This window comes from Nasonia vitripennis, chromosome 5 (assembly GCF_009193385.2).
Source record: "Nasonia vitripennis strain AsymCx chromosome 5, Nvit_psr_1.1, whole genome shotgun sequence".
NCBI classification, from domain to species: Eukaryota; Metazoa; Arthropoda; class Insecta; order Hymenoptera; family Pteromalidae; genus Nasonia; species Nasonia vitripennis.
In genome coordinates, this window is record NC_045761.1 from 3622107 (window position 1) to 3649640 (window position 27534).

Consider the following 27534-nt stretch of genomic DNA (forward strand, 5'->3'; position numbering starts at 1 on the left):
GGGGCTCAGCGCCGAAGGAAAACTTGCGTACACCCCCACACCCGCAAACCACGCCTGCGAAGGAGGGATAGAGAGAGATACTGCATATGACTCGTGAATAGTTCACGGCGGCTGTAGTAGCCCCTGCGGATGTGTGCGCGGCAAAGTAAAACATTGACTGAATGCGGCGGAGGCAGCAGTCGCGAATAAACGCTCACGGGAGCAACTAAAAGCAACGACGCCTTGATCTCCAGAGTCAACTGCGTTATGACTCTCGACCCCTCGGCGAGAGGCTGCTGCAGCGCAGCGGGAAAGAGTAGCGAGGCGCAACGGGGTTTGCGCGCGGGCGCGTAAACACGCACGTATAATGCAAATATACAGGCGCTGCGCGGCGCACTTGCCGCAGGCGTGTGTGTGCGCGCCCTTTGCCCCCACGCGACTTTGCCTGGTCAAAGAGCCGACCGCTTTGGCTTCTCGATTGCGCTGCGGTTTTTCTTCTCTGCCTGCAGCTTTAATTATTGCGCTCGTCGAGCGCTTTGCTCCGTTTCTGCGCTAATTACCAATGCAATGCGTTTTTCCTTATTTTTTTATGTATAAGCGCAACTATCCAACTTCCCGGAGCTCGGCTATTCACGGCGGCCGGGAATCCTTCATCCGAGACGATCGAGATCTTATACTCGACGCTTGCATTATCCTCCATATAGAGACACACGCAGGAAGAATCTTATCGAATTTTTTGAATTCAACCGGAATTGCGCTCGCCCGCATTCCCCCGAGGCGCCGCCGGACGAGATTATTATCTCTCGCGACTTGCTCGGCTGACAATGCGACGTACCAGCGCGAATGAAATATGCATGCTGCAGCGCTTCTTCGCCTACGACGTTTCTATTAGCAAATGAGCAACTTTCCCGCGCTGCGGAGGTGGTGCGCGCAGGTGTGCTTTGACGCACAGCTATACGCGCTGAATACGCGAGGTTGTATAATAAGAATAACTTTGTCACCGTATTATACGCGGTAGTGTAAGCGGAGTCGGCAAACTTCGTAATTAATAAGTCGCGCGCGAGAGACGTTGATGGCAATTCTTGCGTGGCTCGTTTCGCTCTCGATACCCTTTTTCGCGCCGAGCGAATTTTGCGATTATATCGACTAAGACGTATCCTGATTATAACTTTGCTGCGGGTATAAATGAGTTTCGCGAATACATACGTACAGCGGCCTCTGTGTAAAAATGCATTCTTCACGATAAACGGAGAACAACGTCCGGAACGATATCGAATTACGCGGCGCTGCACCGATCGGAAATTCGGCAGCGAGCGCGATACACCGCTCGGTGTCTTCTCGTACAGCAGTATACAAGCTCCGACGAACGCTGCGCGAATTTCCAACTGTACAAGCACGCGCTCTGCACTCCCCCGGCGTAACTCGTCGTCGGGCTACGCGACGATACGTATACCGGCGTGTACGTGACTACGATCGTCGCGTCAGCAGCAATTGCTTCTTCTCCGGCGTACATACGTGCGCGCGCACGAGAGCGGGGGCCGCTGCATGCCTGAGCGCAGTCTGTTTTGCCCCGCGCGCGAAATTTATATCCCGCGCAGTGCCGTGCACTGATGGCTGAGCTATTTTTTAGTCCCCTCGTTCGATTTTGCCTGGGAGATTGAATTTCTCGCTGTCTACGCGATCTTGCTTCTTGTCTTCGGAAGTGTACACCGTATACTTTTGAGAGATGCCGGGACAACGAGAGAAACGCCGTCATTGTACCGAAAAAACGAGAGCCGCACTAATTAAGAAAACGGCGGGCCTACCGCTCCCGGAGAAAAACCCGCGAAAATAACGAGCCGAGATGAGCCGCTACTGTGCGCTGCGGGTATAATAATCCGGAAAGAATGCGATGTCTGCGCGCGTCCGGAAAGAGAGAGAGAAAGAGAGAAAAAAATAAGAAAAACCGGACCGCTCGCTCCGTAGGCAGCCGGCACAAAGGCCGCATTATGCAGAGCCTCGGTTAAAGAGCTGGAGTCGCGTCCTCTGCCCTTGTCATTTTCGCGGCGGAGCGATGATAAAGGAAGCCGCCAAAGGAGCCGAAAAGCGGCTCGCGCCGACAAAAAGTAACTTATATATATAAAGGCGGCGAGGAAGTCTAATGGAAAAGCTAATACGATGGTAATCAGCCGAGGCCGCGTTTGGTACAGTGGCCCAGGGAAAGGGGAGTAGCAGCTATATGGGGTCTCTCTCGTACGCCGCGGAGATCCCAGTGGAGGGACATTGAAAATTTATTGAAGTCGTCTTTCCTTCGGCCTTTATCCATCTTGAGAAGGAAACAGCTCTGAGGCCCCCTTTCTCTCTCTCTCTCTCTCTCTCTCTCTGGTTTATCTCCATTTCCATGCATCCGTCGCGAAAAGTCGACTTCTATACTCTTTCATCGATACACCCACTCTCTCTCTCTCTCTCTCTCTCTCTCTCTCTCTCTCTCTCTCTCTCTCCATATTTATTCGTTTCGCGGCGAGTCGCAGCACGCGCTCGAACGGCCGCCGTGCAGTCTGGCGTATCGCATATACCGCTCGCTGGCTGATCTCCCGAATCCCGGGGAAATATTAGCGAAATAAAAATGGCCATAAAAGTGTGGCTCGCGAAGCCCAGTCGGACTCCTTTCTCTCGACATATTCTCGTATTTCAGCGATGGCCGCGGCGGCGGCTCGCGACTTTTTGCTCTGCGAAGCTGCTGCTTTCCTAAAACGCCGGCCGTATTCTCCGAAGAAATCGCATTACTATACGTACGCGACTTTTCCCATAAAGCATCGCTCTGGCCGCGCGATCGCGGAGCGAGATTACAAAGGCGGATTACTTGATGGTAGTGCTCGCCCGCGCGGCTTGATTTTAAAGTGACGTCGCTCGTCCGGCTGTGGAAAGTCCTTTCTTCCGCGAACGAATTCTCGAGACGACGCGAGCAAGGAAAAGCTATATACGTATGAGGTCGGCAAACTCATTTCGGCACGACTTTCCCCATACATATGCACTAGATAAGATTTTCTCTTTACCCCCCTCTCTCGCGAACGAGCGGAACCGGCGTAACGGCGCACCTTTGTTTTGCTTCTGGGCTTTGATTAAAATTTGCATTTTACATGTTTGCTCATAGCCGCACGTCGCACGCGGCGGCGGTTTTCATGTATGGCGCTATTGTTATTCCTTTTTCCATCCATTTCCCGAAGCCAAGGAGAGAGCCTGTTGTGTGCGCGCGTGTCGTCGTTAAATTTCAATTTATTCCGCGAAGAACGTACTCGCCCTCACCCCTCCTCTCGATTGTCTTTTGCCGCCGTGACGATGCAGCGCGTAAGACGAGCAATTTATTCTTCAATCTCCCGGCATTATCAACGATATTGAGCGTAGTTTAACGCACGAAATATGCGGGCGTTTTAGCAGCCTCGTATATGACGCGATTTTTCCATGAATCAGCGTCTGCAAAGCGCTCTTCAAAAAAGTAAGCGGGTCGACCGTGTAATGAGCTCTTCGTCCGTGCCGTGTATCATACAAACCGACAAAATTGCGGAACGTTAATTGCGTCCTCGGGCAAGACGCACAAACCCTAGATAGACCGCCTCAAGCAGCTACGCAGTGTATATTGTGCAGCTCAATAATATGTTTATCACCGAAGAATATGAACGCACGCCACCCGAATATTTGACTTCGTCGACTGCGACTTGGACGTAATCACGCTGCAAAGGACCGAGATGGGGCCGTATACGGGGTCGAGCTCCGGCGTCTCGGTAATATCGCCGGGGAAAAAATTCGAGCGGGGCTTACAGTTTGCGAGCACCGAGGCTTTATTTTGATCCCGAGGAAACAATGCTCGAGCAGTCCGCCGGAGTTTTTAGTGGAGGACGGTGGCCCTCGTAAAACTGATGTAAGACTCCACTAAAATTTACATGAGAAATGTGTTTGCGAATTTCTTTTTGGAATTCCTATAAGGAGCGAGCGCCGGCGTAGAAAGTTATAGGGTCTTCTCCGAATTTTTTTTTCGCTCGAATATTTACGCTCGCTAAGAGGTACGAAACGTCAAACTTTACTTTACGCACTCGCGCCGTATTATTCGTATATACGTGTATAAGCTTCCCACGAGCTCGTCGTCATAATAATTATTCAATTCACGCATGAGCGAGGCGAGTCTTGAATTCAACGGAGCGCGTTAAATCAGAGTGAAGAGCAGATCGAGCAGCAGCATCGGTCCTCTTGACCCCCATGTACAGTCAAAGGTCGGAGGGACCGCACGTAATTACCGAGCTCTCGAGAGCGCCGGCCTCGAAGTCTCGGTACACTCGCATATCACAACCGAGCAATTGCTCCAACCGTATTGCCAAACGTAAGCGCTCGAATCGCCCCGCATAGTCGTTCGGGAAATGAAGTCCTCGACGGCCGTGGCCGCAGTCACTCGGCCACTGTGTCTCTCTCTCTCTCTCTCTCTCTCTCTCTCTCTCTCTCTCCCTCGCTCGGCTCCGTCTATAACAGCGCGTGGGTATTCGAGACGAGAGGGAGAGAGAAAGTGGTCGCAAATATACGGCCTGCGCGGCCCGCTGACTTTGATGGCCGTGGGCCTCTGAAATGACGGAGCCCGTGTGTTCAACATATGCGCGACGAAATCATCTGGGCAACTGCTGGCGCTCGCTCTAGGTGCGTCCACTCGATGGCTATGCCTATAGGTATACAGCTGTATATAGCTGTACCGGCGCTGCGCACCTCTCTGCGCTGTACTGCGCCCCGACCGCGAAAGGACGTGCCTGCAGCCGACCCTCGAAACGTTTGTTCGGTTCGTGTGCACGCCCGAGCATTCAGCTCTCTATTATCTCTGGCTATTATGTGCGCGTGCGGAGGACGAGGTATACGCACAGCCTGCTGTGCGTGTCTTCCTGCCGAGACCGAGTGGTCCGAGCGATGATGACCGGCGGCGCGTCGATTGCCACCGGCTAGTTTTTCGGGAATTGCGATGGCTTCATTTCCTGTGCCGAACTGCTGGCGCTCGAGAGCTGTAATTTTGGGATTTCACGATTCAACGCGACGAAAGAAAAGAGCCGATAACGGGGGATGGAAAAACGTTTATTTAAACAGTCGCGCACGCTCTATCGGCATTGCAAATTCTGACCCATATTCCGCCTTGGATTTTCGGTGTACAGCGCGACTTTCATCCACAATGAAAATATCGACTCGCATCGATAAGCGAGCTGGCGTCGGGGAAAAAAGCGCCTGTGATATCAGCGGATTGATACGACTCGCTTTGTGCTGTCCGCGAGCGCGAACAATTGCCGCGCGAAGATGGACGAGTCTCTTTCGGTAAATAACATTGTTAGCGCGCGTCGGGCCGAATACATAAAACATATAAATTGCCGGCGCGCACGTGTAGAAGAAATGCGAGCATCGCAGAGAGAAAGAGAGAGAAGCGAATTCCGTCTTTCCGATAAGCTCGACTCGCGTATACTAGGCGGGCGACAAAATCAATCGTTCAGCCCTTTATCCACACTCGGTCGCGTTTCTTCGCGTCATTGCTCTCGCTGCTGGCCGGCAAACAAGAACATCCTGTCATTACTGTCGTCCGAAGAGCAGCACATGTAGCAGCGCGTACAAAGACACAGAGAGAGATCGAGCCGATTTTCGTCGCATAGCGAGCGTATAGTGTATAGTCGCGTCGACGCATTCCCCTCCGGGGGGAGGGGGCAAATTGGGCCATCAATTCCTCGTCGGATAATAAATCGTTGCCGCTCCAGTGGCCAGATCGATGTGACTCCTACGCCTCTCTTTCTTCGCCGCGCATATACATCGCAATGCACGTGGACGGATCTGCTCTCTTTCCGGAAAGCCCGCGCGCGTCTCGTTAAAATTGATTCCGAGGGGCTGCAGTCGTCGTCGCACGCGCCGAGAGCTATAATTATGTCGCGTGTCGGAGAATGCAGCTGCGCGCCTTTTGGATTTTCCGACGAGCGCTCCCGGTCTATATACTCGCTCTGTCACACGCATATTGTTGGAGGGATATTTACTGGCTCGGAGACGATTCAATTCGAGGCACCCTTCTCGACTCATCGCGCTTTATCGAATCGGCTCCTGGGAAAATCTTTGCTCCGCGAAACTTACTTTTTCAGCCGCGAATAATTCATGCCGGTCAATTAGCGACTTCGCTCCTCTGTATACAATACTCTTGCCTCGGCATCGGCTTCTACGTGCTATTTCGCTTAATTGACTCGACCTCCTTGGCAATCAATTAATGACTTTGTAATTAATCGGCTTCAACTGCTCAGGCGGCGTTCCAAAGCCGCCTAGACTTATAATTGGCTCTGGCGATAGCGATACTTTTTTTCTCGACTCTCTTTCGCGCCCGCAGCACGGCGCGATCGGCTCGCCGGAGCAAAAATAACGAGACTCGAGGATCGCGAAACTTCGCGCTCGGTTTCGACGAGAAAAAAGTATGCTTACTGCCTGTAAATAATTAACGGGTCGAGCAGCAGCAGCAGACGACACCGAGAGGACTTTTTCGCTTTTGCGATATTAAAGCTCCTGTTTCTCGTCATTTTTCCGTCGTCGCGCGAGAGCGGGAAAGTTAGAGAGGGCGAACTAGCTCTCCAGTCGAGCGGAAAAGGCAGGATTCCCATCTGAGTCGAAATTTACATCGCGCTCGTCGCGCCTTCTCTCGAGTATATAGGTATTCCAAGCCTGCGTCCAGATATGGAATCACGTGCAGCTTTGACAATCTTGGCGCGCGCTTAGGCGGGAGCTTTGTGGAATCAGCGGGGTTCCTCTCTCTCTTTATTATTCGCTCTTTGTGATGTCTGAGAGGCATTATAGGTATACGCGATGACGAGAGTTTGGCTACATAACTTCGACATACTTTTCTCGTATATTAAAAGCCAAGCGCACACAGCGAGAGCTCGAGAACTCACCTCGAGCGGAGCTTCCCGGCAGCTGCTCTCATTCAGCTCCTCTGGCGGCTCCTATGCGTCTCGAAGAATTCCTCGCGTACCTGCAACACAGAAATGCAGACGTCGCAGATAAGAATAGCGCAGCGAGGAAGTATGTATGTACGGCAGTGCAGGCGAGATAAAAATTGGCCAGCGGGAAGCAATAAATAACCGCGGCGCGAGCGACCGTGCACCGACAGGGGTCTAAATTATAGATTTTATTTGGCGGAAGGCGGCGGCGCGACGCGCGGCAAGTTGCCGTGGCAATTCACTATGAAAATTCATCCCTTCGATGCGCGTGGTTTTCCCGGCGGAGGAGAGAAAAACTCGAAGGGAAGAAGAGCCTTGGAACTTTTCTTTAACGCGGCCATGAATCATCGTCGGCCATAAATCGCGCGTCGGTCCAGCGGGAGCATAAGCGAGCGAGCTGCCGAGCGGATACGGCTTGTAAGTTCGCGCTTGCGCATTGATAAACTGCCGTCGTCGAAGGATGACCAGCGGGCTCTCGTCGTTATTAGGCGCCTCGCGCAACTTTGACCAAGTTTCGCCTGCTCACGCACACACACACGTACACGTGAGCCGCAAGCCCATCGGGAGCTCTTTGCGGCTCCGGAAACTTGGAGCTTCCGCTCTGCTGGCAGTGGCTGCCCTTTTGCCGCTGTTTTGCGCGGCGTTTATCTCGGGATCGCTAATTCTATACGTGCGGGGGTTTTTGGCGGAATACTTTACGCTTTGTCGAGAGAGAGAGAGAGAGAGAGAGAGAGAGAGAGAGAGAGAGAGAGAGAGAGAGAGAGAGAGAGAGATGATTCCCACGCGGCGAACTCGGCTGGAATCAATTACCTCTCTTCGACTCGCTCTCTTTTGCTCTCCTGTCGGCCGCTGTTTTGGATATTTTCGACGTATTTCCGTTGGTTGCCGCGTTTGATGGATCGTGCTCCTGGGCAATTTCACCTTCCGGCGTTACACGCACAGTCCGTCCGGTTTTGACTCTTTAATTTTCCTCGACGCAACTCATCGTACTCGCACGAAAATACGAATAACGCGATATTTCTATGCATACGAGCGCGATTTTTTCGGTCTATTTTTCGAGTTGTTCTATTCAGTATATTCCGGCTCTCGTTCACAGTCGATACGTATTCGGTTCGCATATCGCATGCGCAGCCGAGCGAAATTCGTCGCTCATTAAAATCCCACCTCCAGCCGAGTTGCGGATCTGTCTCTCTTATCTCCGCTGCAGCCGTCCCGGCTAGGCTATAACAGTTATAAATCCATAAACGCCCGCACATATAGCTACACCCATTTCCCAGCCACATCTAATCTTCCGCATAATAACGGCAGCTGACTACGCGCATTATAACAGATTCTTTTGACAATAATTTCCCGGCGCTGCCTAGACTTTCTCTCCGTCTCTCTTGGGGGAGCCACCCAGCACCGCACATCTTCATGAGCGCGCAGTTTCTGCACCCACACACACACACACACACACACATCGCACGTATATAGGTATCATACGCACGTATTGTGCGCGCGCTCTTCCGTGCTCGGGCTCCGAATGGCGACGCCGCCGGGCCATAAAGGTCCGCTCGTCCATATATTTCACGGCTCGCGCATTGTACGGGCGCAATTGTATAAAGAAAATAAATTATCGCGGATGTGCCGCGAGCGTATAATGCTCGCTGTCCGAAAAGGAGTTTGTTTATTTATACACACGAATGCGTAGAAACAGAGCGCTCCACTGCGCTCCCGCGTTATAATCGCTCCCGAGTTTTATCAAGAGCATGTACCTGTAACAAGTAGGTCACCTCGTCGCTGCGGATCCACAATACACGTGGAAAGCCTTGATCAAACAAAGAGCCCACCCCGAATATATATCTATATATTAATAATCGGGAAGTTTTTCCATCTATGGAGCTGCTTCAGCGCGGCAGCAGCAGCGACGGCATAAAGTGTGTATTATAGCTCGGCAGAGCACATGGCCCTACTCGGATGCTCGGAGATACTTTCGTCGGCGCGCATGGAACTGCTGGAAATCCCAAAAGTTTTGATCCGCGCGCGCGGGCAATTACATCCAAGTTATATACGCACCAGGAGGGTAGCGCGTTATGACTCCGAGTCTCGTTGTAGCTATTTTTACTTCTCCGCCGGCTTTTCCCTACGCGTCTAACTATCTATATACGAGGAAGGAGTTGCTCGCTCGGGAACTTTTCCGTTCGGACGGGATATTTGTTTTTCCAAGTGGGAGCTCTGGCGCGCTTTATTTATATCAATATAATACGAGCTTTGCCGTACTTAATTACGCCGCTTCTGTACTACCGGGTGGTTGACTGTGAAGGGCTTTTTCAATTGCAATCGAGCTTGAGATTGGGTTGAGAATTTCATCGAATTTTATTTTGTTATATGGACGAAATTAGAGTGGAAAAGCCATAATAATCGCGCAGGGTTTCATATCGCAAAAAAAATCAATGTTTTCAAAGGCACACCTTTTGAAGTTCGGTTCTCTGTGCCGTTTTATTTCAATTTCTTAAAATTTTAATATTTCGCGACTGTAAATTGAACGAAAAAATGCTCCAATAACCAGAAATTCATTTCGCGAGTACTAAGAAGCCCCCCTCCGGTGCGTTCAATTTTAAAGTAGTAATTTCCTCTATATTTTCGCGGATATTTCGTCGCCGAGGACAGGAACAATGGAGCAAAGCCCGATTCTTTCGGCCTATTTTTCCGACTTCCGGTTTATCATTGAATTCGAAGCCCCTTTCCTGCAGGATAGTGGCCCTCGAAAAAGGAATGCTGGAAAAAAGCGCGCAGATTAAACTCGCCTCTGGCCGTGACGGGAGCCTGACGGTGTATTATCCCGATAGCCCGACGGAACAATGACGCGCCCGGCTTATAATCCTTTATCGGCGAATATATATCGCGCTCAAGCTCGCCAATTATTTCTATTTGGATATATTCGTCGGAGCTGCAGCGCAGCGAATAATAGTGAATAATGATGAAAAACACAGTGAGCAGCTCCGCTGGTCCGATAGAACAATGGAGGAAAGCGAGGACTCAGCAGCGTCGAGATTAAATTTCGCAAATGGCCCCCTCGTCAAAGCAGTCGTCCCCGCTCATCGCCTTATCTGCAGCGCGTTAGTCGAGTTCATAAAAAAGCAGCCGCGCGCAGTAAGTAGGCAGCGCAGCAGCAGCCGCGAGATAAAGTCGATGCAGCTCATTTCGCTGAGCGCCCCGGCGCCTTCAATTCGACTGAAACGTTCTCGCCGGCAGTAGAGTAGCTGAACGCTCTCACTGTCTATCCGTCTCTGTTAGCGTGTATAAAAAGCCGCAACGCTAGGCGGCATTAAATCGTAACGACCGCCGGATGGATGCAGCATAGCAGTATAGCGGCGGCGGCGGCGGCGACGGTGGCGGAGCTCGACAATAAACGCCGCTCGCTGGCCCGGATTACCTGCTGCGGGGATTCTTGGCTGCACTTGGAATAACGAGCTGTTGCTGCTGATGCTGCTTGGGAGTTTGCATGCCGTCTACTCCTTATTCTCGAAAATAGAGTGCTCTTTCAATGGCTCTTCTGGATTTCTCGCCGGAGAGAGAGAGAGAGAGAGAGAGAGAGAGAGAGAGAGAGAGAGAGAGAGAGAGAGAGAGAGAGAGAGAGAGAGAGAGATAGAGAGAGCTTCGCGAAGTTCGCGGCTCATCGGACTTAAAATTCATCCGCTAAATGCACAGCGGAGGATGAGGAAGTACAGGAGCCCTTCGCTCGGCTAGGTGTAAATAGCGAGGATGCGCCGCGTAAATTATACGGAACTGCGAATTCCGTTTGAATAAATTGGCCTCTCCCGACAAACGCAAACTGTTAGCGCGAGCATATGCGGAAAATTGGAGCGATCCATTCGAGGAAAGAAATCGCTAGAGCGTTTGCCTCGCGACGAGCAATTTGAATTCGAAATACCAAGGGCGATGCGCTTGCGAACTCGAGTGCGCTCCCTCGCTGGCGTCCTCCCCCGAGCCAACAAGTTGAAAAGTTTGCCGGCGAACGAGGCGAGTTTTCCGTTCGGTTTATGGCTTCGTTACGCGCTTCTTCGAACTTGATCGGTTTGTTTTTTCTGCATTCATAATCGATATTAAAATCGCGCGCGATCGATTCGAACCGATGAATTCCTTGCCTGTGACAACGCGAGAAAGAGCTCTCGTATAAGGACACGCAATAAAAATACGTTGTTTAATACGGAGCTCGCTGCCGCGTTTTATACATGTAATTCGTTCGCGGGTCGATGCGCACTCGTCAAACTGCGCTACTCTTTTTCATTCGATTGCAATATTCAAGCGGCAGCTCGCGCGGCGATAAAAGTATTTTTATTTTCATCCCCCGCGAGCTACTGTCTCTCGCACTGCACGGCGTGTATACTAATCCCCAGCAGACGTAAAATCCATCAGCGCGCGCTCAGAGCTAAATTTACGAGATGAGTGTAAGCGCTGCGAATTCAATAACAAAGTTCGAACGATTTTTTACTGCACGCGAGACGCAGGAGGAAGCGCGTTTTTGCGCTGCGGAAGTTCGGTTTAAAGCGAGAGCCTCAGAAAAAGTTGTCTCTCTCTCTCTCTCTCTCTCTCTCTCTCTCTCTCTCTCTCTCTCTCTCTCTGTCTTCTGCTCGACGCGATGTAAGCCGCTAATGGAAGAGGCGCGCGATATCTGATGGGGGCTTATTAAAGGCTCGGTCTCCGCGAATAAACTTTCTCTCGCAACGACGCATGCGAGCACATAACGCCGAGAGCTCGCGAGAGAGTAACGTTAAATAATGACGCGGAGCGACGCTGTATATTGCTGCTAATCGGCTCTGTGGGGAGGAAGCTCGATTCTCGCGAGCATACTACTACGCTATTCTTTTGTGCTCGCGTTGAATCCGCCCCCGCGGGAGGACACACACGCGCGCGCTCCGCTGCACCTATACGCACAGCGTATAAACCTACTCGAGTGCAGCAGTTGGAGAGATTCGAAATCTCGGAGAACCGGAGCAAAATCCAAACTGCGAATCCCCTATACTGCCTGCAGCCCACACATCTTCGGCTGCAGATCTCCGCCTCGGCGATTTGTCTCCCGCTCTCCGTGCCGGCGCAGCGACTACCGCTGCCCGATCGATCAGCGGCAATAGTCTGCGCTGCAGGGACACACACACACACACGGCCCTCGACGTGCGCTGAATCGCAAGAAGCGGCGCCAGCGCTCGGAGAAATCATCGTCGCCGCGCGCTGAATGGATGCGTGCGCCCGACGACAGCTGCGGCGCTAATGTTTGATTCGAGCTATATACGTGCGGCTCTCGCGCGCTGGAATTGCCGGGACGACGGCCAGGGGAGGGCCCCTCGTTCGCGCGCGCGAATAAACGAGCCACTTCATTATCGTATTTGATCATGCAATGCTGGTACCCGATAGATGCAAACGCTCGACCGTCACGCCAGGCGTTTTATCGGTATATAGCCGGATATTCAACTCGCGGTGCGCGCGCGAGCATCGATTTTTAGAGAATATGGGTTCCGAGGCCTGCAGGCGCAGCTTTTTTCCCCCCTCGTCGGCGCGGCCGGTCGGGGAGGGAGACGGGTTAATAGCGACGCGCGGATGAAGCCTGGGTATCGAGTGGCGCTCGAATGATTTGACGCTGCCGTGAGTGTCCGGGCATATGCGTTTTTGCATTCTCTCGTCCTCTGTATGTCTGCGAGCGTACGGTTGGGGATTTCTGTACTTGCTGATTCCCGTCGAGCCTTTACACCGCCGGCTGTTATCGGGATATATTCTTGGATGCTGATCGCTCTCAACACTATTTTATTTCCTCATTTCTGCAGAGGTGGATTGAAAATTTCGCTGAAAAGTTGCTCGAGTCACAAAGGAATCGTGCACGCGAATCGAAACAAATGCGCGCGCTTAAATTAAACGGGGCAGCCGGCGAGAGAGGCTGATCGAATTTTCTCCTCCGTTACGTTACGGAACATCGGACACTGCTAAAAGAGAAAGGTTAATCGATCCTAATTACTCAGTTGATGACGATCGCTGTTACAGGTACAACGCGGCGGCGGTCGTCCCGCTCCGACGACGAGAGGACACTGAATTTCCCTCGTAATTCGTTTTCGATAGAGACTGCGGACAACTTTGCGCAAGGAGGCCATGAGAAAAGGTTCTCTCTCTCTCTCTCTCTCTCTCTCTCTCTCTCTCTCTCTCATTTTACTCGGCTGTCCTCCTTTCCTCTATCTCTCGCGCGACTGAGATAGTCGCGTCAGCTGAGCGCCACGCGAAATGCGAAACTTTCCGCCGCGGACACAAAAGTTAAGTAACTTATCGCAAAGATAAGTGTTTAATCTTCGCTCTAATTAATCCCACTTTAAACTTATCTCTCCCCCGCCGTGCGTTCCCTCGGTGTTCTATAAACGCTTCATTCGTCCGCTGGCATTCTCCCCGGCTGGAATTGCCGACAATGACGTGTGTTATAAGAATGTCATGCGTTTTTTACTGCGGCGTAAATTGAAATGGTCGGGCTTTTACTGCGGCCCGTGTTTTATTTGCGAACGCGCTGAATCGCGGAAAAACAAGCCTTTTTTCCCTTTATTCGCGTCCATCGGTGCACCTCTTTTTTGAATATAATCAAACAAAAGAAGGTGATGATTTTTTCACATAACGTTAGCGGTGCACAAAAAACTTCATCGAAAAAAAACTAGTTTTTTTTTTCAGCTATGTAATTTTCGTGCGTATTCCGTAACAGCGATTATCAATCACGATCACGAGCATATACATCGCGCGTGTAGAGCTTTCGATGTTCGTTCTTCGCAAAATCCGAGTTGTTGTGCGGTATAGTTCGGCTTCATATGCTCTCGGCCGATATTTGCGCTGATGGTCTGCTCGTGTCAGCAGTCTGTTCTCGTGATTGGTCGAGAGCTTTTGTGCGGACAGTCGGATGATATTGGGAAACTCTTTTACCCCGTTGTCTGCATTTTGAAATGTTCGGATTTTTGCCCGGAATGCACACTACGCGCACAGCTTCGATCGACGATTCGCGAAGCGGAAGTTTATTTACAGCCCGTAAATAAAAATCAATCGTTGGAACAAAAAAAAAAAGAAAAAAATGCCGAGCACAAAAGGCGAGAACGCTTCGTTAGCTTCGTCGCAGCCACGAGAAGAATCGTCACAGGTATGTACAACGTGTAGCGCATTGATTATACTGATGAAAAGCGCCAGGTCGACGACAAAGTGTGCACTCAATGCACCGACTGGCGCATTATCAGACTGAGCGCATCGGAAATAAAAATACTCGCAGTGTGGCGTGACGAGCCGGTCGCTCGTTTGTTATAATTACTCGCGAAATCAATAAAACGCGGGAAAATTGCAGCCGACGCACTAGCCGTGAAAATCGAAAACGAATACAACGATTGAGCAAACGAGTGTGTACACACAACAATAATACGGGCACAGCCGAGAGAGCCGCAGTAGGTCTCGAGCGAGCAACGCACTAATGGTCGAGCATGTTGACAAAGGTCACTTCTAGCTGCACACGCGCGAAATACAACGGGTGAGTCGCTATCGGCCGCGCTGCTGCAGCTGAACACGTACGGCCGCGCGCATCAGCGAGGGATTCGCTACGTAGGGTCGGATGCCGGCGACGAGCTAGTACGTGCCGTCGCCGCTAGCGGCTGCTGATACGAGCCGAGTCGCGCTCTAATGGGAAGCTCGCGCTTATGAAACCAAGTGGTCGAGCTCCTATTAACTGTTCTTGAGAGCCATACGTGCGCGCGGGCTTGACGATATATAGCATATATATGGTCTCGTCGGAATTTTCAATCGAATCGAGTTTTTATTTTGTACCGATTCGTTACACAACCCTGCAGCGCGCGCGACTCTTGATGGCGATTGGACGCGAGAAAAGCTATATTTATCCGCGCGCGGCAAGTTAGTTTCGCAATAAAAGCGCGTAGAGACGAAGCTTGTAAAAAAAGGACTCGGTCTTGATACTTTTCATTATCGGTTTTCCAGTGAGAAACTGTTCGCGGACTTTTCTTATGCAGCGCAGCTTTACTTCTTCTTCTTCGTCTTTCGTCGGCTTTGGTTTTTATTCGAACGTTAAATTTCACTGGAGCGAGCGTCGAAACCGAGCGAGACTTTCATTAAAAGCAAGTGTTTTCAGCCAACGAGCAATAACGCACGAAGCGAATTATTGGCTCCAGCCGCGTGTCTTTTTACCCCGAAGCTTTCGTCTTTGCCAGCCAATAGCCGCATGCATTCACGCGGCGCGACCCTCTCCCGCAGTTCGATACCGCGTCGATGTGTGTACGCGCACATACACGAACACATACGCATAGGGCGGCGAAAGGTACAGAGCAGCAGAGAGAGAGAGAGTCGAGCGAGCATAAAAAAATTGGGTCAAAGTGCTGACGAAACTGAAGCGAGCTTAGTCCCTTCCATCGCTCGCTGCAAACTACTGCCCTCTCTCTCTCTCTCTCTCTCTCTCTCTCTCTCTCTCTCTTTCTCTCTCTCTCTCTCGAACTTCCACCATAAAACAAAAAAGAACGCGCGGGTATACACAATTTTGAAAGGGACACGGACGCTATAGAGGAAAAGAATGGCACGAATTCGCCTCCCCGCTGTATGCATAGAACTCGCGGAGTTAAAAAAAAAAAAATAGAGGCTGAAAAATGCGAGCGCAAACTGTTGCCCCTTTCATCCCCCGTTAAATAGATCAGCCTGGCCGATGGTTTTACGAGCGCCGCTTTTATGTTTAATGCTCGCCCGCCCGCGTACCACTGTAAACTTTAAATCTCTTCTTCTGCTCGGGAAATTTTATAAACGCTTCGCGCGACTCGAGTGGATTACGATACGCGGGTATGCAGGACGAGCCGGATCCGTGGATAAAAATTCACACTTTGCGAATCAAGGAGGAACGCGCAGGGAAATCTCTCGATCGAATTCGAAATGGCGCCTGGGGAATCCACTTTTTGGCATAGACGCGCAAAGGCTATACGGAATTCGCGTTGGAGCTGCAGAGAGTGAGCGAGGTGCATGTATATATAGATAACGTTTCGTCGAGGTCGATTGAAATTTTAATATTTATGGCCCGCGGCGGAACGGCGCGCTAACTTTCCGTCGACGTCGTCGTCGTCGCGACGGAGGAGAGGGAATGGGGAAGGAGGAGCAGAAGAAGACAAAGGAGCGCGGAAAACAAGACAGTCGAATGGATAATGTCGTTTATTGTGCCGAGGCGCTCAGCCCATCTCAGCCGCATGAATTCGCTCGAACAGCAGGTCGCTCTATACGCGGATACTCGCGGGGCCTGGATGTATATGCTCGTATTGATTGTTTTCGCGAGAGAGGCAGCGAACCGATATCGAACGATTCGAGATTACGGCGAGCGAATAGCTGCGCGATGAAAAGTGCCTTGTGCAGGGGTAGATTTTAGTTTGTAAGGGGCGCTTAAGATTTTCAAGTAAATCCTCGTCGGCAGCTTTTGAGTTCCCAGGCGATTTCCTCTACTCCGCTGCGAGGGTAGAGAGCAAAAGAGAGTAATGAAAATTCATATCCTCTCTTGTACTTAGTCCGATCCGTCCATTAGGATATTGCAGAAGTACAGCTGCGATTACTTACGGAGCGATCGCGTCGGGCACGCGCGATAACGATGAAGTATTTCATTCGGAGAGCTGTATTTGCATTGCACAGTGTCGCCGCTGTATTCGCAGTTCGCTAGATTCGTCTCAATAAATCAATCGCACATCGGCTCGGCAATTTTCGTCTGAAAGTTCGATTTAATCGCGCGCCGGGTGCACTCTATACCTATACAGCTCTGCGCGGAGAATCACGAAGAAAGCAGGTACGCGTATAGCTCGAAGGGAGTTTGTGAAAGGGAGTGACTTTCGTTTCTCCGCTGCTCGTTGAAATTCCGGTTGCGTCTCGCGGCGCAGCTATAGCCTCCCCCGCGGGTAGACTCGCGCGCCCGTTTCGCCTTTGACCGAGCCAGGCTTGCTCCCGTTCTCCTCCCGCTATGGTTATTAAAGTCCTCGTCTCTTTCAGGCTCGTCACCGTCGTTGTCGTCGACTACTTTGCTTTGGGCACCGGCGCGACTCCTTTGCGCTAATACCTATATATCTGGAGGAGGAAGTAGTCGCGGAGAGCGAGCCGCCGGTACATGTATATATAATAATAAGACCTTTCATTTATGCCTCGGTTCGCGGAGGGCCGTATTTCCCCGAGTGGATCATTGTCCGGACTGAAGTCGTCGCATCCTGTGGAGCATTTTGCGCGCCCGGTTTTTCGGGCTCCTTTGCGCACGCGAGCACAATTTCCCTTAATTGGCCCGCGCGCGGCAGCTGCGCAGAAAGTACCCCCGCAGTAACCCGACTAAGAAACGGCGAACGGTATACAACCATCCGCAAGCTCAGCGACGCCGAGCCGCAGTCGAGTTAACGCGCGCGTGCCGCCGTCGCCTTTCCAATTTCCCGAGGGCAGTGGCGCGGGCGTCGGCTGTGCTTACAATCGTCGGGCTCCTATTAATTAGCATACACTCTCTCGCCGCGCGCGATGTTTCAGCTGCAAAACTTCCTCGAGCTTTCCACTCTCTCCCCCTCTCTCTTTCCGAGTTGGCAAAAACGTGGCGCTGCCCGGCCTTTCGCGGGGGCGATGAACTCGGCGCCTTGGGATCGTGGCGATCTCGCTCTCTCTCCGCGTTGGCTTGACGCGAATTAAAGGATCAGCTAATCCGCCGGTCCTCCAATCCTTGCCGAAAAACTTGATGCGATCGCATAATTCTCACGGAGGCGAAAAAAATATTCGGCGCTATCGAGAGCGGGTTTTTCGGCAACTGTCGCCGAATTTTTGCGCTTGAATTATTCATGAGGCGGCGCCGTGCGCGGCAGCCGTTTTTTTCCCCTGCGCTTTTCGTATTTTTCATTCATCCAAGCGTCGCTCTTATTAACATGCAGCTCGAGCGGAGCGATAAATCGTTAATAATCGAGAAAGAAATAAATACTATCGACGAAAGCTGGGCGCTCTCCGCCGGTTGTACTGGGAAAAAAACGGCAACGCGCTGTATTCTTCGTGCATCCGAGGTAATTGCTGCACGAGCGAATCGAGCGCGTATTTTCGCGGCAGCCAATAACGTCCAATGTAATATTTGAATTGGAATAATAAGCGCTGATTATTCAGCCACTCGTCTTCGTTAGTCGACGAGCCTGCCAGATGCACGCAGTGCTCGCTCGCGCGAGCGCCCCCTTGACGCCGATGGCAATTTTTATCCGCGAAAGCGGGCTTTCAATAATGAAGCGACGTGCACACGTCGAGGAGCGTATTAGTGGACGACAATTATACTCGTCGCGCGCGCGGGCGTCATTTGTAAAAAATATGTGAAAAGCAGTGCTTCGGATACAGGGCTTTGAAATCGACATCCTTTGAAGGGACACGTCGGCGTATACTCTTATTATATTCGCAGCGTACGCGTATACGGTATATTCAATTAGGATTTCCCGTGGATATGTATTTGTTTGTATTCCGTGGGAGGCTCATCACTGCGCGTAATATACGTACAAACGAAGCAGGAACGCACGTATAGAATAACGACGTTATACGCGAGCTTGCGGGAATTATTCCCTTTGTCGAGGGGGTGGGTGATAAAAATCCGCTAAAAATTGTCCCCCATTCATCGCGTAACAAGACCGAAGCAAAAAGGCCGAGGCGGCTCCGACAAAAGAAAGTACTGTCCATTTCTCAGCGGTCCTTGCTGAGATAGCTGTGCCAGAGAGAGAGAGAGGGACGACGCTACACGGTACGGCTCTTCAGCCGCGCGCACACGCATGCAGAAAGAGGGTCCGCACATGGACAGGTCTCTTTCTCTCTCTCTCTCCAGATGTAATTTTCTCCGCCGGCTCTTGTATTTTTCGTCGCTAAGCTCCGCGGCTTATATATACGGCCGGGACGAGTGCACTGCCCTCGGAGAGAGTGCACGTCGCGCGCGTAACTCGTCTCCCTCTCCGCAAGAGCGCGAGGATATTCATAGAAGAGCGCGGCTTCATGGAACTCGACTGCTATTCACGCTTTCCCTCCATAAAGGTGCACGTATGCGCGCGGTGGAATCGCGCGCGCGAGCGAGCGACTGCAACGCCGCAGCAGCCTCGAGTGAGAGAGAGAGAGAGAGAGAGAGAGAGAGAGAGAGAGAAAGAGAGGAAACGCGTGCGGCGGTGTGTAGTCTTGCGCGGGCTTTATTTTTAACCGGTGCAAGCTGCAAGCGCTGCTGCGCCGTCGCCCCGTGCAAAAAGGGCCCCGGCCTTTATTTATAGGCCTTTTAGCCCCCCTCCCTCCCTCCAGTCCGCGCGCGAGTGGAATCTCTCGTTTCTTTCCAGATGCAGCGCGGCAGCCTGCGGCTCTTTTACTTTTTCTCGAGACTCGACCGGATTTTCGGCTGGAATCCGATGACCGCCTGCGACGTACGCCGAAGCGCTCTCTATACGCAGGTTGAGATCGGAAAAGAAAAACAGCGTCGACGCATGTAACTAATTACATTGTGAGAGAGCTGAGCAAGGGGAACGGAATTATTTATCATTTATTTACCTCTTCCGACGTTAATAGTCCCGAAATTCGACAGCGGCTCTAAAACCGGAGATTTAAGGCGCGCTTCGATAAACAAGCTCCGTGGCCTGCTGCCCTGCTCGAGGGAAGCTGTCAAGGGAGCCAATGACGCGAGACTGTCGCGCGAGCGTGTGCACACAAATACACATAATTAGCGTCGCCGGCATGCATCGCCTACGGTACGCAGATCATCTCGATAAGTCACACCGACTATAATTCTCGGCGTAACGTGTGTGTGCTTGCGATAACGCGAAAGAGGCGCGCGTTATACTCCCGAAGACTAACAATATAAGACAAGCTGACTATATCGTCTATATATGCACGTATCGCGAGCAAACAGCCCGGCGGGTGTGTTGCGAAATTCAGGCCCCTATATACCGAGCCCGGAGAGACCGGTGCACCCCCGTGAGGCTCCCAACGAGCTACACAGTATTCCTGTACCGTGTACATCAACACCGGGAGGCAATGGTCTGGCCGAGCTTGCGTTCGTTGTCGCTTTATTGTCGCGGGGGTACATAATACATGCGCGGCGCGCTGTCCGTCTTCGGGAGAGTCGTGACCCGAAAGAGCTAGTTGGAGGGGGGACAGGGGACCGCGAGGGCAAACTTTGCCAGTTTACTCTTGGAGTTTCGCGCAGCGCTGCAGCATCAGGAGCCTACTTAGTTATCCTCGGCGCGACGCTCGCGCGTGGATGGGTAGACTCTGATGCCCACTTTCATAGAATTCTCGGCACCCGCTTCTCCCCCCGATGCCTTTCCTGCCTCGGCCGTGACTGCACTTCCGTCCGCAGCTATCTTTCACGTGTGCCGCCGCAACTCTCTCTCTCTCTCTCTCTCTCTCTCTCTCTCTCTCTCCGCGTCTGTATCGTTACGTGAATACGCGGAATTTCGCATACAGTCGCCGGACGTATTTATATAACTGACAGCCAACTCTGTATGACCGATTTTGTCGGCACATTTTGTTTTTGATTTTACTGCCGATAAGAGAGAGAGAGAGAGAGAGAGAGAAAGAGAGAGAGAGAGAGAGAGCTCGTACATGCAGGAATGATTTTTTTTTTTATTTTTATCGACTTGGCGTCGCTCCCTGCAGGATAGAGCGATTTGGAATGGCTCCGAGTCATTTTATAGGTAAGTAGGTTTTATTACTCCGAATCGATGTCCTTTTTCTTGACGGGGCGGACGCCGCCCTGATAAATACTCGGAATTTTAGCATGAGAATCCGCTTGACCCGCATACGTGGAGACTGCTGCAGAAGAGAGACGAGAGAAAAAAAGGGAAAAAAGGCTTATAGGAGAAATTCCGTGTATTAAAAGTATACACTGCTCCCAGAGGCGGAAGCGCCGCACTGAATTATGTGCCCCGAGAAGCGAGAGCTTTATTAAAATTTTTATACTAAAATATCGTTGTCACGCCGAGGTTATTAAGCCGACAGAGCGGCAGCGCCGTGGCAGAGAGCGGAGTTACTGCACGTAGTCCGCCGCCGCCGAGCCCGATCCGGCTCATAAAAATTTTTACACGCGTTATCCCGCTGTACAGCTTCTAATATCTATATGTATACTCGCACACGTACGCGCAGCTAAAACTGGCATTCCCTCTCTCGCGCAATGAGAACTTTCCGCCGCAGCGTCTCATTTTCCTTTTGTTGTTTTTCTTCCTGTGCACAGGGGCGGACTCTCCTCATTCAAGTCGCGCCGCTGGGATACGGGATATCCAGGTACTCGCGGGGGGTGCGATATCGCGCGGGGGGATGTTCTCTCCGGCGAAAAGTAAACTTGTTAACTGCCGCGGTTGCCGGAAGAGCTGATGCGGCCGAGAGAGAAAGAGAGACGGGAGAGATCGTGTCGTCACGACCGCGCCACGACTCCTCGTCCACAGGTATGTATACACTGACTTGAGAGTGGCAAAAGTCAGGCCGAGAGGGAAGTCCGCGATAGTTGGAAAGTTGGGCAAAGAAAAAATTGAGTTCTCTTACTTTGCTTTACCTCTCGTGCCTCAACGCGAGCCCAGTTAGTTTAGCCGGCTTCGTATAACATTCTCTTTTTCTCGGGGGCTGCTGCTGCTGCTGCGCTGCACACCTCGTCGCCCGCGTTGGGGATATAGCTGCTGCTGAGGGGAGGGGAGGGGCTGAAGTAAAAAAGGAGCGCCGGGACTTTAATGAAATTTCTTTCCGTCGCGGCTCCTGGCCGCTTGATTGAGCCGGGCGGCGTTTTATAATAAAGAATATTGAAAAAAAGCCGAGCTGCATTAAACGAAGTCAGGGCAAGCTCCTTTCAAAGGATCTTCTCTTTTGTTAAAAGCAATGCACTGCAAATAACCGCCGTTGATCGCACGCTCTCGCCGGTGCTTCTCCAAAGCCGCGAATTATGATTTCATCGGAGCAATTCATTCCGCGCCGTTGGCTCGACTCGCGCGCGGCGTTGAACGAAAAAATTGAATCATCGCGCTTGTTTTTTATTTTCACGCTCCACTCGACGACGCCCGGCTATAAAAGGACACATAGAGAAACGCAGGCCAGCAGATACGCGTCGTCACAGATGCACTAACGGAATCGAATGGAATTACTCTCCTCTCGCGCAGAAGAAATTCGTGTGCGTGTGTGTGTCGTGTGCGCCGCGTAGAGAGAGCCCGAGCGTCCGCGTAAGAACATTCAATTAGCTCGATTGCTTAATTAGGTTTATCGGCGCGATGCTCTAATTGTCCTGGAATTCCTTACTCTCTCTCTCGCTCTCTGCATACAGAATCGAGGGGGGCGATCGGAAAAGGGTCGGAAAAAGGCCGTCGGGTGTCCGGCAAATAATGGATTCCGCGTGAATCGAAACGGTCGAGAACGCGCGCGCGATAGTGTCTTCTCACCGTGACTCGTCAATCACTCCCCCTCTCTCTCTCTCGGTCTTTTATTGCCCGTGTCACTCTTTGTGTCCGATGCCGGCGTGCTTTAACTCTCGAGCTTTGACCGAAACTTCCAACTTTTAATTGCTTATTCGACACGGCTCTTATCCTGAAAGGATCTCTCTCTCTCTCTCTCTCCCGGCTCCCTGCGCTCTGCAGCTTCCGTTACAACGACACTTTTGCCCAACTTTCGCTGACTGCGAAAATTTCTTCAGCCTCCGGCCGCTGAAATTTATGTTAAACTATTCTCATGTCTCGCGAAGTGGAAGTTTGTTCGCGCGTGTGGAGGCTAACAGCGGACAAAAGATGAATTTTCCTCGGGAGATTTCCCCGCCGCCGTCGTGCGGTATCGGAAGGGGGATATGCTCGATTGGGCGTGAATTCTGCGGAAAAAGGCCAGCAGCCACCGGCGCGCTTTTTTGTAAATATTATCTTTGACTCGCTTGAAAGCTTCTATTTTCGCGCTCTTTTTGAGTAGCCCCTCGCGTGTACGTGATATTTAGCTTTCTGAAACTCGAATATTTCGGCCAATTCCCCGTTCTTCCGAATATTCGAGCCGCAGCCGTGTTTATATGCAAAACACGGTCTATAATTATGTCGGCGCTGTACATTTCTCTCCTGCGTGTTACCTTGAATTCTCGCTGAATAATGTACCTTTGTTCTCTTGTAATTGAGTCGATAGCAATTAATTGTGCCGCGTGTCTGTGACCTTACATGTACGCGTAATATTCAAAGTAAACGAAAACATCAAGCGAGCCAAGCGAGGCCTTCCGAATATCACTTAGGTCGGCACGTAAACTTCCGAGCGATCCGAAAAAAGTCGCCGTCGGCTATACGACGACGACGACGACTTCGGCGGCGGCACATCAAGCTAAAATTAGCGCGACGCGCCGTATTCGACGTGTACGAGCACACGCTGCACGAGGAAATGCGAAGATGCCACGCGTCCTCTTCTCTCACTCTATACTCCGTAAAGCGGTTAATTTTGCCTCTTCTGTTGGAAAAGTGAAATTCTCGAGGCTTAATTCACATCGCGCCATCAAAGACACACGCGCCAAATTGGGCACATTGAATCAAAGTTGATTCAGCACACCGAATCCTCCAAGAAGCTTACTCATGCACCGGTTAGTCAAAGCCTCCGGAAAGTCGTGCAGCGCTACTGCAGCTGCGGAGACAAAATTCGGCCTTATTAATAGGCTGTACATAGCGAGCGCGGTGGATATAATAAAAGCGGAGCAAAGGGTGAAGAGACGAAGGTTGTAAAATTAATTGGCAGACTGCTGCGCCACGAGCTCGGAGAAGGCTCTGAAACTCAAAGTTGAGCAGGAGCGATAGAGGCCGGAGAAGTTGTCAGTAGTATAGTCGACGATTAAAGTGCAGGAGCTGAGAACTCCGGAGGGCCGCCGCGCCTCATCATCGTGCCCGTAGCATAGAGCACGCAAACTTCTCCTCGGGATCGCGTAACTCGAAGAACGCAGCCGCCGCCGCTGTCTATAAATCTAGCTTGCGGTCGGAACGCAATCTCATCCCTCTCTCCTCTGTCTCTCTCGGGCCGACCTTAACTCTGTATGTGTTATAGGCCGCTCGCGCGCTATGTGCATCGAGCGAGCGAGAGAGAGAGAGAGAGAGAGAGAGAGAGAGAGCTCGCACGCCCTCTGTAAACCCCCTCCCCCCTCGATTCAATCAACGCGTCGTAAATCCAGCGGCGTAATCTATCAAAGCCTCGACGAATATTTACAGCGCTGCAGCGGCGCGCGTGTCTACTCGCTGTATACTCTTCTCCGGGCCCTGTTTGCTCGCCTGTACATAAAGCGCGCTAACGATTCGCGAGCGCCGGAAGCTTTTATTTCTCGCTGTTTTTCGCCGCACGGGACGAGACGAGCCATCGACCTGTTTACCGATGAATTAAACGAGTTTCAAAACGCCCGGCAGAGCGCGGCTATCCGGTTAATTGGAATTTCGTTTGGCCATCGCGCTGACGCGACGCCCACGCACACGCATACGCACACAGAGACGGAGGCTGCAGCCGCGGATTATCGAGCGGGAAGAGCTAAATTTAGGAAGCCACCCTCTACTCTCGTGCGGCAGCGATGTTTACGCCCGACGCTGCGTATATGCTGTAGCAGTGGCCTTTTTGCAGCGCTGCAGTGAATGCGCCCGCCTGCGCCGAATCGAGGGGGATCGGGCTCTAGGCTCGGGCAAAAATTGCTGGGAGAGCAGCGGCTCCGTAATTGTTTCGAATGTGAATGGTCGCCGGACCGATTTATCGCTCGTCTACATGCGCGTTAAACCGAGCGCCGCGAGTTTGAGAAAACAGCTCGGCCAAAAGCTGCTGATTCGGCTGCAGAGCTTTAGGGAGGAGCGTTACAGATGTTCGCCGGGATTCGCTGCGACAGTTACATCGACCGATTGCGTTAGATTCGACCGTTTGATGTTGCATGTCACGCGTTCGCGCTTATTTACCTTTGCAGAGGATTATCGATAAATTACTTTAATTCGGATATATGCGGATGGAATATCATTACCGCGCAAACGCGTAGAGGCAAATTATAAGTCAATATTGTATGCGCATATAGAGCGTGTAGATTGCCAATCGCGTTTTCACATCTCGTGAAAAAGACAGACGTCCCTCGTCGCTTTTCTTATTGCCCTTTCTCAATAACGCGCCGAGGCTGCAGTATGTGTACGATCTAACGACTCTAAACTGGATGTAGGTAGGTAGGCACACACACACAGGGAGTAGTAGTCCAGCGCGCGCAACCAATCAAAACCGGCCTCTGTCGCTGATCCAGTGTTGATCCGTCCGATGCCGCGCATCCTGTTAAAGTAGATGTAGGCGATCGCAGCTGCACATCAATCCGGTGAGCCTTTACCGAGGAACATATTTGACGATTTAACAGGGCTAGATACGATCTCCGACAAGAAGGCGTGGAAACGTATCACCGGAATCCTATCGACATTATTATACACTGAGAAAACGATTAGCCCCCGTCGACCGATGCTCATAACTCCACACAATTAATACCCTGTTAATGGAAGGCAACGCATAAATAACACTAATAGATTCGGGAGCCATCTACTCGGGATCTCGCATATATATACAGCCGAGTCCATAAAAAAAGAAAGAACGGAATCACTCGAGCGATCGCTCGCGAAGCTTTTATCGCGAACGATCCGACGTAAGCCGAAGCAGGGCGCAAAATAACGCCTTTATACTCGCGCGCACGTGCCCTGTGACAAAGAGTTACGATAGCCGTCTCTTCGCGGCTCATCGAACGAGATCATTGTCTGCATAATCCGATATGACGCCTTGAACTTTTCTAATAAAAGTTAGCGGAACGGATGCTCGTAAACTCCCTCGTGAAATCTCTTCGACGCGCGAAAAGTGCGCCCGCGAGGCGCCGAGGCCGCTGAATTAACGGAGCATAATTAAGCCGAGGAGACAATGACGGCCGAATAAGACGCGCGCGCGCGCGGCTATTAGCGAGTTTTTCAAGCAATTTGAGGCTCCCCGCGTCAGTTCGCACCTTGCTGATTTTCGGCTGGACGAGCCTAGACAGCGGCGCGGACGAAATGCTGTAATTAAAGTCGTAATTGCCAGAGAATCGCCGCCTACGGAACGCGCCCCTGCTCGCGCTGGCAATCATGCTAATTAGCCGCAAGCGTGCAGGTTCATTATGAGGGGATTTCGGGCCGCCTGCGCTAGCTCGTTATATATTTACGCGCTCGACTAGCTTTGAGATTTTCTCTCTCGACGCGGAAATTTGACGCGCGCGTTCGAGGGCTGGGAAATTATCAACGTCCTAATGCTGTACGCACACAACGAGTTCTTTCTTGCGGCGGCGGGGGACGTCGAGGAATTGAATACATTTGAATTGGTGATTCGCAGCGTTCTAATACCTCTGCAGTCGGTTGCGACTGCCGATAAACTCGCGGTACTTTTCTCCTCGGAGTTGCGGCGGGAGAGAAAATTTACATGATGATAGAGGGAAAGATAAAAATATAATGCGGCGCGCGCACGCGTATTTTGAATCCCATCTGTCATGAGTTTGGCTAAACGGATTTCCTTGTTAGCCGTGCATATTGCCACTCAGCGGATAATACGGTCGGGAACAACTTACGGGCGTGTATGAACTTCGCAGACATGCAAATTATTCCAAACGGAATTGATGTCCTCGGTCGAATAATGGCTCAGGCCGCTGCTGCTGGTTCGCGTTTCCGTCGAAGCTTTTTTTCGCGCTTCAACTTTGTAAAATCGCGCGCGCGCGCTGTGAAACATTTTTCGAGAGTTTTCCAAGATACGCCGGCGATTTCTCCGCAGAAATTACCTCGCGCGAGAGCTCGAGGCGTATATAAAGCAGTTCCGCGCGCGAGGGGACGATAAAAACGTCTCCAAGAGCCAAGTGCGGAAGTACCCGTGTGCATTACGCGCCTGCGCTAACGCGACAATAAAATAGTTTAGCCGCGGGAATCTCGACGGTGCAAATTCTTCTCGCCGAGACGTATACGAGCAGCTCTTAATCTCGTCATCAGCGAAGTATCAGTCGAGCGTGTCATAATATATGCGCGACGATCCATCAATTACACGCTGATAACCGGGCGCATGCGTATAGCCCCCGATGACTCTGGGAAACATCCGTTACCGCATCGACGACAGCCTCTTGGAAAAACTTTGCTACGATGGGCTGGTCAATGAGAGAGAGAGAGAGAGAGAGAGAGAGAGAGAGAGAGAGAGAGAGAGAGAGCAGCCGTCGTCGCCTTGGAATCCATGGGGTCTGCTATATAAAGAATTTCGCGCTCGGTCGATCCATCAAAATCAGCGAGCGGCGCACTTTGTTATTTTCCGCGTTCTCTGTGCATGTTACGACACTCCGCGCGTTTTTCCTGCCTGCCGGGACGTCGCTCCGCAAAAAATCTCGACGCGCCTCTTCTTCCTCGAAGCTTAGTCGTTTTTCCAGAAGAAATCCATTATGATCTTTAAATACGCTCTCGTTCGCGCTCACGCGCTACGCTGCCATTAAGAGAGCTTTTTCTGTGGTATATTTGTGTTTTTTCGGAATCTAAAAATTCCTTGTTTTTTTTCAGCGTATGTATACTCGAAATTGTGTATGGATGGAACGGACGTTTCCACGTGCACTCGTTATATCGAC

General features: G+C 51.5%; 1 protein-coding gene across 2 annotated transcripts in view; it reads right to left on the bottom strand.

The window, feature by feature from the left end:
* LOC100122056 (protein artichoke) overlaps positions 1 to 27534 on the bottom strand; it is a 47726-nt gene that overhangs the window by 13583 nt on the left and 6609 nt on the right. The window contains exon 2 of one of the 2 annotated variants that reach the window (XM_001605609.5): positions 6897 to 6976. The exons of the other annotated variant lie outside the window; for it this stretch is intronic. The gene's annotated coding sequence lies outside the window, so the exon portion shown is untranslated. The remainder of the gene's footprint in view (positions 1 to 6896; positions 6977 to 27534) is intronic. 2 annotated transcript variants of the gene reach the window in all.